The 10,653-nt window shown below is 43.2% G+C and overlaps 1 long non-coding RNA gene across 1 annotated transcript; it reads left to right on the top strand.

The window, feature by feature from the left end:
* Positions 1–3,319: 3,319 nt before the first annotated feature.
* LOC139553127 (uncharacterized) lies at positions 3,320–5,631 on the top strand. Its single transcript, XR_011670602.1, has 3 exons — positions 3,320–4,749; positions 5,012–5,077; positions 5,269–5,631. It is a non-coding gene; the product is annotated as an uncharacterized lncRNA (long non-coding RNA).
* Positions 5,632–10,653: the final 5,022 nt, after the last annotated feature.

Genomic DNA, 10,653 nt, shown 5'->3' with positions numbered 1-10,653 from the left:
TCCTTTTCTGATAGAATACTAAAAATATATATTATTTTCCCCCCAAAAGTTATGAAGACCAAAATTGTAGGAATGACCCAGCTGGCAATCAGCTGGCTTAAAACGCTACAGATTGAGAGACAAATTGAAGCAAAGCTTCCTGGAGTCTGCTGGAGATGAGCATGACATCTGATATCACTCTGCTTTACATGGATCCTATATGATGCAGGGCTTGTAACCAATCTGTGTTAGCCCTCAAGGTTGTTGAAATGTGCTGTAAATAGGCCTGCAATTTTAACGCTTGTTATAAGATTGTATGAGCCTTTATAATGTCTTATGGTTTACAATACTTAATATGTTTCTACTTTACAGGAAAATATTTGCCATTGTGATCGAATTGGCTTCCTATAAATCTTCGTGCAAAAAATGTTTATGCATAAGTTTATCGGTGTGATGCTGAATAACTTTTCAACTACGGATTGTTTTTCGCAAACATTAAGCTCTGCAAGTGAGTTCTGTAAAAATACATTATTGTTCAACATAATTTGTGAAAAGTGTGGAAATAGCTTTTAATCAGAGAAGCATGGTACTTTAGTAGCAATGTCATGTTTGATTTAATTGATTGCATGGAGTAGCTCTACAATTCATATTTCTATACATTTTTCAGACGAAAGCACTTGCTGGATGTCATTTTAAAGTAACTGTTTAAAAGTTAATATTCTATTATCTCATATCCAAATAATGTTGTTGACTCATCCTATACTCGTATTTGTAGCAAAAGCATAAATTGGAGAAAACTCTTCAAAAACCCCATCTCAAACTTGTATCTCAAACATTCTTGCTATTTCCTTATAGAACATGATATCATCTCCCTGAGGAGGATGAGCTGGCCAATCAGTGGTCTACTCGCTTTAAAATGTGTAATGACCGGTATACGACCACACCATTCTGTTGTTGGGGTACGCCCACACCATTCACAGAAAACTGCTTTTTAACATACTTAATAACTTAATATTGTTATTAATTACAAGTTATATTTCATAGAAATCTGGAAACACTGGACAGATACTTTTTGGATCAGATACTTTAAGCCACCTACCTAACAATCAATACTTTTTCTTCAGAAAACTAAGATTGTAAATAAAAAAGGTAGCCAAACTGCCAACATGAGTTCCTAGACAATGTACTTAAATGCTTTATCAGAAAATAATATCACGATATGTTAATCAGTAAAAGCTCTAATACATTTCTAGAGTAATGTTAGAGTTGTCAAAGAAGTTGTAGTTGTACTATCAATTGAGGTTTATTTTTTGCCCATACAAAAAGTTCAAACAAACATTAAACATTTTCAACATTTTGGACGAAAATAGCAAATAGTTTACATTAGTGCATGATACAAAATGTACTGCAATTAAAGACTGACACATACACTATTATAAACCGGATCATTCGAGCCATGGATGCTGATTGGCTGAAAGCCGTGGTATATGAGTAAATATCAAATCCAATCAAATCAAACCTTATTTGTCACATACACAGAATACAACAAGTGTAGACTTTACCGTGAAATGCTTACTTTCGATCCCTTAACCAACAGTGCAGTTCAAGAAGAAGAAAATATTTACCAAGTAGACTAAAATAAAAAGTAACACAATAAGAATAACGAGGCTATATACAGGGGGCACCGGTATCGAGTCAGTGTGCAGGTACAGGCTAGTTGAGGTAATCTGTACATGTAGGTGGGGGCAAAGTGACTGTTCATAGGTAACAAACAAACAGCGAGTAGCAGCAGTGTACAAGAAGAGGGGGGGTCAATGTAAATTGTCCGGTGGTGGTTTTTATGAATTGTTCAGCAGTCTCATGGCTTGAGGGTAGAAGCTGTTGAGGACCCTTCTGGTCCTAGACTTGGCGCTCCAGTACCGCTTGCCGTGCAGTAGCAGAGAAAACAGTCTATACAGTCTCTTGGGTGACTGGAGTCTTTCCTCTGACACTTCCTATTATATAGGTCCTGGATGGCAGGAAGCTTGGCCCCAGTGATGTACTGGGCCGTTTGCACTACCCTCTGTAGCGCCTTACGGTCAGATGCCGAGCAGTTGCCTTACCAGGCGGTGATGCAACCGTTCAGGTTGCTCTCGATGGTGCAGCTGTAGAACCTTTTGAGGATCTGGGGACCCAAGCCAAATCTTTTCAGTCTCCTGAGGGGGAATAGGTTTTGTCGTGCCCTCTTCACAACTGTCTCGGTGTGTTTGGACCATGATAGTTTGTTGGTGATGTGCACACCAAGGAACGTGAAACTCTCGACCCGCTCCACTACAGCCCCGTCGATGTTAATGGGGGCCTGTTCGGCCCGCCTTTACCTGTAGTTCACGATCAGCTCCTTAGTTTTGCTCACATTGAGGGAGAGGTTGTTTAATACCACGGGTATGATGCAAAACGACTTACTTACTGTTCTAATTGCATTGGTAACCTGTTTATAATAGCAACAAGGCACCTCGGGGGTTTGTGTTATAGGGCCATTATACCACAGCTAAGGGATGTATCCAGGCTCTCCACGTTGTGTGGTGAATAAGAAGAGTCCTTATCCATGGTAAATTGGCCATACTATATACCACACTCCCTCTGGCCGTATTGCTTAATTATAATACATGTTCCCAAAACATTATTTCAGAACATAATCATTCCAATAACTTCATCATCCATTTATATGCTTGTGTTGTGACTAGTTTGAAAAAGAAAGAGCAAGAGGCTGGCAGCATAGCATTGTCTTGACACCTGAACATCCATCTTCTCACTTTGGAATCTGGATACTGGCTGCTTGGTCAGTAGCTCAGGTCCAAAACTTCCTTTGGTCTAAAGATGCACAAAAAGACAACATGAGTGGAAGATTGGAAAACATAACTGCATATTTTCAAATCAATGAATACATTCTACTCAAAAGTGTTTAAATGATCAAGCACAAGTGATCATGGCTATACTCTTTAGTTGTCTGAACAGTGACTAAATAGTATGTCGAACGGTTTCTTGTACTCACTTGCAGGCCTTAATGTTAAGACAGATGGTCCTCACATCATCGCTTGTGCTAAGCTCCTCAATCAGCACCCACAAGTGTTTTTTCACCAGGCCTTTACACATAGATTTAACAAAGGGTATTTTATCTCCTATTGATAAGAAATCATGAACATCAGTTTACATTTTCAGAAAAATATCACAGTAAATTGTAAATGGTGCAATTTCATGAAAGGACACTCTTATCAATTGTAATGCTATGGTAGCTACCTGCTTAGAGGAAGTTGAGATGGATTGTTTTACTTTGTTTAGTTCCCACTTACACACCCAGCAGGTCCCCTTTAACTGTTGCGCCTTTGGAAAGCACAAACAGACAAAAAAGACATGGTACATTTTTTATAATAATCTGTCGCAGTGCCCTTGAGCAAGGCACTTAACCCTAATTGCATCAAGGGCTCTGTACAATGGTGATCCTGGCCATGACCCCACTTCCTGTCTCAGGGGGAGTTTGGATATGCAAAAAAGAAAAATAATACATTACACACTTTTGTGTCACAATACAAATATAAGCACCCCCTTGCCCCAAATTGTTATTTAATTAAATTATGGTGTGACGTATTCAGTGTTATTTTATTATTGGCGCTCTGCCATTTCACCGGATGTTGGCCAGATGGGACGCTACCGGGACGCTAAGAAGTAAAAAAAATATAAATAAATTGTAACATTTATTTAACTAGGCAAGTCAGTTAAGAACAAATTCTTATTTACAATGACGGCCTAGGAATTGTGCACCCCCTGAACAACACTGCCTTGTTCAGGGGCAGAAAGACAGATGTTTACCTTGTCAGCTCAGTGATTCAATCTAGCAACCTTTCGGTTACTGGCCCAATGCTCTAACCACTAGGCTACCTGCCGCCCCACGGTATGGTGTAAGTACATTTGAATATGTAATGTGAGAATGAAAGTCAGGTTGGACAATAGTTTCTTCAGTCAATGTATGTCTTTAGTTATTTTTACGTCTATGGTTAAGTTCTGTTACACAGTAGCATAATGTGTAAGGTAACTTATTTGAAAAGTCATTACTTTATTACATTGAGTAGCAAGCTACCCCTTGGTCGTTAGGGCAAATCTGGTCTGTTTTCACACCCAGCTCAGCTATTAGACTATTCTTTAGTAAACGTTGAATAGTCTATTGTTCAGCTATTAGCCCTCCTCCCCAACTTGCAACAAATTGCTGTTCCCATCTCATTCCTTTCCCTCTTCCACGTGTCATCATTCTGCTCCTGAGTGCCTCGCTTGTGGGTGTGCTGGCAGGATATGGCAGCATCTTCGGTTGTGCATCAATAATTCTGCATACAGTAGCACGTTTGTATGAAGGTGTGGTTATTCACAGGCAAATTGTCATATGCTATGGAGGTACATTTGTGTCTTTTTGTCGAGAGCAAAACCTTTTTTATTTTCAATCAAAAATAATTGTCCTGAAAGCAACTTTTTTCCGACACAAAGGAAGTCAAAGCGGACACCTACGAAGATGGCATCTCAGGTAAGCAACACTGGGCTGTTTTGACGTATCCTAAAAAAGACATCTGCTGCTTTAGATTGAATGGTCATATCTCAGTTATTGTTTTATAAAAATAAGCTGTTTTCTTTACTTTCAGAGAGCGAGCTGACCAAGGGGTCGAAAATGTAGATATTGCCAGATGTTCACTGTCCGAGGAACAGGCCGTGGAAGCTTTATTTCTGGCAAAGTGTCCATAACCAGAGGTAAACTGTTCTGTGTTCTTTTTCTCCATCTCTGCCTGTCTTATTTATATTTAAATGTTTCAGGTACACTCCGATAGGTGTCTGCGTCACATACAGTATCTTCTATTGACATTATCTCCTATTGTTTGTCCTCATGTGTCTGTTTTTCAGCATAAAGTACTCTGTAGCCGCTTAGTGTGGACACCAGATGAGACCACACACACACAATAACAGTCTCTCTTCTTCACTTCATCCCTCTCCCCCTTCTCCCTAAATCCTCTAGGTTATATCAGCTGTTTTGGTGAACCCCTCTGAACTGGCTGACACAGAGGGCACAGCATGATCATAGGTGAGATGTCACTTGGTCAGGTCAACAGGAAGTATTATTAAAGAGATGCTTTACATTGAAATACAGACAGAGATGTAGTAGTCCCAGAGTGAATGATCAAAGGTCAGTTTTGCATTTCACCTTCTGATTTAAGATGACTGACCATGTTAGAATAAAAAAAACAAGGCTTAATCATGCTCTCTCGTCTGCAGGTATGTTTTGATATGAGAGAGGAAGCCAGTCCTGTCATCGCCCCCTCACCCGCTCTTAAGATAACCTTTGGGCCAATTGGGGGCCCAAGGCTGGTTAGGAGACACCACAATTGTGATGAACTGAGAGAATATTAGGGTAGCACTGTAATTTATGAATCATATTCTGTTTGCCGCTGTTCTTACCTCTTTCCCTTTCTGTCTTCTACACCTCTCTCCCCACCTCGTCTTCCTTCCTTGTTTTATAATGCACACCATATGTGCATTGAAGTACAGAATGAACTTGTATTTATAATATTACAATTATCATAATTATAATGCATTTATCTATTTTTAACACCTGGATAATTAACTTCTTTCAATAAAGCTTTTCACTTTCTACACTGGTTGAAATTAAGTATCTCATTGAAATATTATCCTGTATACTCAGATTAATGCAGATGAAGAGACTTAGATATGCATCGTTTTTTTTCTGTACATATGAATTACAAATCAATCATGTTTCTAGTCTATTGCATAGTTACAATGTTTAATCATTGATGTACGAGGGGCACGAGTAGTAAACACTGTTGAAGTGTATAATTGTAATACAGACATGCAGACACAGCATCATTCAAATAATGGAGTTTGAAATGACTGAAAAAGAATGTCTCAGAGATTGATACCTGAACCACTCTTTTATTTGCCAAGGAAGAGTACATGATCAGTGAATATATATATATATATATATTTTATTTCACCTTTATTTACACAGGTATGCCAGTTGAGAACAAGTTCTCATTTACAACTGCGACCTGGCCAAGATAAAGCAAAGCAGTGCGACACAAACAACAACACTGAGTTACACATGGAATAACCAAACGTACAGTCAATAACACAATATAAAAAATCTATATAGAGTGTATGCAAATGAGGTAAGATTAGGGAGGTAAGGCAATAAATAGGCCATAGTGGCGAAGTAAATACAATTTAGCAATTAACCACTGGAGTGATAGATGTGCAGAAGATGAATGTGCAAGTAGAGATACTGGGGTGCAAAGGAGCAGACCAACTAAAAAAACAATATGGGGATGAGGTAATTGGACGGGCTATTTACAGATAGGCTATGTCCAGGTGCAATGATCTGTGAGCTGCTCTGACAGCTGATGCTTTAAGTTAGTGAGGGAGATGAGGCTCCAGCTTCAGTGATTTTTGCAATTAGTTCCAGTCATTGGCAGCAGAGAACTGGAAGGGAGGGCAGCCAAAGTAGGAATTGGCTTTAGGGGTGACCAGTGAAATATACCTGCTGGAGCGCGTATAGATTAGTTAACACAGTGTCCAAAGAAGGGCCAGAAGTATACAGAATGGTGTCGTCTGCGTAGAGATGGATCAGAGAATCACCAGCAGCAAGAGCGACATCATTGATGTATACAGAGAAAAGAGTCGGCCCTAGAATTTAACCCTGTGGTACCCCCATAGAGACTGCCAGAGGTTCGGACAACAGGCCCTCCAATTTGACACATTGAACTCTGTCTGAGAAGTAGCTGGTGAACCAGGCGAGGCAGTCATTTGAGAAACCAAGGCTGTTGAGTCTGCCGATAAGAATGTGGTGATTGACAGAGTCGAAAGCCTTGGCCAGGTCGATGAATACGGCTACACAGTATTGTCTTTTATCGATGGCGGTTATGATATCATTTAGGACCTTGAGCGTGGCTGAGGTGCAGCCATGACCAGCTCGGAAACCAGATTGCATAGCGGAGAAGGTACGGTGGGATTCGAAATGGTCGGTGATCTGTTTCTTAACTTGGCTTTCAAAGACCTTAGAAAGGCAGGGTAGGATAGATATAGGTCTGTAGCAGTTTGGGTCTAGAGTGTCACCCCCTTTGAAGAGGGGGATGACCGCGGCAGCGTTCCAATATATGGGGATCTCAGACGATATGAAAGAGAGGTTGAACAGGCTAGTAATAGTGGTTGCAACAATTGCAGCGGATAATTTTAGAAAGAGAGGGTCCAGATTGTCTAGCCCAGCTGATTTGTAGGGGTCCAGATTTTGCAACTCTTTCAGCTATCTGGATTTGGGTGAAGGAGAAATGGGGGAGGCTTGGGCAAGTTGCTGTGGGAGGTGCAGGGCTGTTGACCGGGGTAGGGGTAGCCAGTTGGAAAGCATGGCCAGCCGTAGAAAAATGCTTATTGAAATTCTCAATTATCATGGATTTATCAGTGGTGACAGTGTTTCCTAGCCTCAGTGCAGTGGGCATCTGGGAGGAGGTGCTCTTTACAGTGTCAAATAACTTTTTGGAGTTTGTGCTACAGGATGCAAATTTCTGTTTGAAAAAGCTAGCCTTTTTCTTTCCTAACTGCCTGTGTATATTGGTTCCTAACTTTCCTGAAAAGGTGCATTTCGCGGGGGCTATTCGATGCTAATGCAGTACACCACAGGACGTTTTTGTGCTGGTCAAGGGCAGTCAGGTCTGGAGTGAACCAAGGGCTATGTCTGTTCCTGGTTCTACATTTTTTGAATGGGTCACGTTTATATAAGATGGTGAGGAAAGCACTTTTAAAGAATAACCAGGCATCCTCTACTGACGGAATGAGGTCAATATCCTTCTAGGATACCCGGGCCAGGTCGATTAGAAAGGCCTGCTCGCTGAAGTGTTTTAGGGAGCGTTTGACAGTGATGAGGGGTGGTCGTTTGACCGCAGACCCATTACGGACGCAGGCAATGAGGCAGTGATTGCTGAGATCCTGGTTGAAGACAGCAGAGGTGTATTTAGAGGGCAGGTTGGTCAGGATGATATCTATGAGGGTGCCCATGTTTACGGATTTGGGGTTGTACCTAGTAGGTTCCATGATAATTTGTGTGAGATTGAGGGCATCTAGCTTAGATTGTAGGACGACCGGCATGTTAAGCATGTCCCAGTTTAGGTCACCTAACAGTACGAGCTCTGAATATAGATGTGGGGCAATCAATTCCATATGGTGTCCAGGGCACAGCTGGGGGCTGAAGGTGGTCAATAACAAGCAGCAACGGTGAGAGAGTTGATTCTGGAAAGGTGGATTTTTAGAAGTAGAAGCTCAAATTGTTTGGGCACAGACCTGGATAGTATGACAGAACTCTGCAGGCTATCTCTGTAGTAGATTGCAACTCCTCACCCTTTGGCAGTTCTATCTTGTCGGAAAATGTTATAGTTAGGGATGGAAATTTCAGGATTTTTGGTGGCCTTCCTAAGCCAGGATTTAGACATGTCTAGGACATCCGGGTTGGCAGAGTGTGCTAAAGCAGTGAAAAAAAACTTAGGGAGGAGGCTTCTAATGTTCACATGCATGAAACCAAGGCTTTTACGGTTACAGAAGTCAACAAATGATAGTGCCTGGGGAAAGGGAGTGGAGCTAGGTGTGCCCCGGTGCACAACTGAGCAAGAGGACAAGTACCATTAGAGTGTACCTCACAACTTCTCAACTGGCAGATGTAAATGAGAACTTGTTCTCAACTAGCCTACCTGGTTAAATAAAGGTGAAATAAAAAATAAATAAATAGCACCCGCAAAACACCAGTCTCAACATCAACAGTGAGTAGGCGACTCCGGGATGCTGGCCTTCCAGGCAGAGTTGCAAAGAAAAAAACATATCTCAGACTGGCTAATAAAAAGAAAAGATTAAGATGGGGAAAAGAACACAGACACTGGACAGAGGAACTGCCTAGAAGGCCAGCATCCCGGAGTCGCCTCTTCACTGTGTCACGCCTTGATCTGTTTCACCTGTCCTTGTGCTTTTCTCAACCCCCCTCCAGGTGTTGCTTATTATCCCTGGTGTATTTGTACCTGTGTTTCCTGTCTCTCCGTGCCAGTTCGTCTTGTTTTGCCAAGTCAACAAGCATTTTTCCTAGCTCCTATTTTTAACAGTCTCTGTTTTTTTGTTTTTTTCGTGACGTCTCTGCCTTCGTCACCGCATGCACTGTGTGTGTTCAGAACAAGACTCCACAGCAAGCTCCTTCTGGCCTCCTTCAGCCACTACCTGTCCCTCATCGTCCCTGGTCCCATATCTCTCTGGACTTTTTCACTGGGCTCCCTCCGTCTGAGGGCAACACTGTCATTCTGACGGTAGTGGATCGGTTCTCCAAGGCCGCCCATTTCATCCCTCTCTCCAAACTAGCCTCTGCCAAGGAGACATGTGGTGCAGCACATCCTCCGGATCCATGGACTCCCGGTAGACATGGTCTCCGACCGGGGTCCTCAGTTCTTGTCTCAGTTCTGGAAGGAGTTCTGCACCTTTATTGGGTCGCCTGCCAGTCTGTCCTCCGGATTCCATCCCCAATCCATTGGCCAGTTGGAGCGAGCTAACTAGGACCTGGAAATCACCCTAAGATGCCTGGTCTCAACCAACCCCACTCCCTGGAGCTGACAACTGGTCTGGGTTGAGTATGCCCGGAACACCCTTCCCTGTTCAGCCACGGGACTTTACCCTTTTGAGTGCTCTATGGGGTATCAACCTCCGCTCTTCCCAGAACAAGAGCAGGAGGTCAACGTACCCTCTGCCCAGATGTTTGTCCGCCACTGTTGACGTACCTGGAGAAGAGCTTGGGTGGCACTTCCCGGTATTGTAGACAAGCGGACCACCACCGGACTCCAGCTCCCCGCTACTGCATTGGGCAGAGGGTATGGCTTTCCACACGGGACCTGCTCCTTCGGGTGGAGTCCCGCAAACTGTCCCCCAGTTTCATTTGCCCTTTCCCATCTCTAGAGACCGTAGTTCGACTGCTGTCCATCTTTTGTTACCCCGTACCCTCCCTATTCACCCTAATTTCCATGTGTCTAGGATTAAGCCTGTGTCTCACAGCCCTTTGTCTTCTGTCTCCAGGCCCACCCCTCCTCCCCGTGTCATCGATGGCCATCGGGCCTACACGTTGAAACGCCTCCTGGGTGTTCGACCACGGGGCAGGGGTTTCCAGTACCAAGTTGTCTGGGAGGGTTATGGCCCGGAGGAGAGGTGCTGGGTTCTCGCTAGAGACATCCTGGATCCAGCACTCATCGCCGACTTCCACCGCCGAAACCCCGGTTAACCAGGTGTGCGCCCAGTTACTGTCACACCCTGATCTGTTTCACCTGTTCTTGTGCTTGTCTCCACCCCCTCCAGGTTTAGCTTATTATCCCCGGTGTATTTATCCCTGTGTTTCCTGTCTCTCTGTGCCAGTTCGTCTTGTCTTGCCAAGTTAACCACCATTTTTCCTAGCTCTTATTTTTCTCAGTCTAGGTTTTTTCCTAGCCCTCCTGGTTTTGAGCCTTGCCTGTTCTGACGCCGAACCCGCCTGCCTGACCACTCTGCCTGTTCTGACCTCGAGCCTGCCTATCCCCTTGTACTGTTTAGACTCGGACCTGATCACTGAACCCCTGCCTCTCCTGACCTCGAGCC

The sequence above is a fragment of the Salvelinus alpinus genome, chromosome 25, assembly GCF_045679555.1.
Source record: "Salvelinus alpinus chromosome 25, SLU_Salpinus.1, whole genome shotgun sequence".
Classification (NCBI taxonomy): Eukaryota; Metazoa; Chordata; class Actinopteri; order Salmoniformes; family Salmonidae; genus Salvelinus; species Salvelinus alpinus.
The sequence above is the reverse complement of the archived record's forward strand: the minus strand, read 5'-3'. Positions and strand labels throughout refer to the sequence as shown.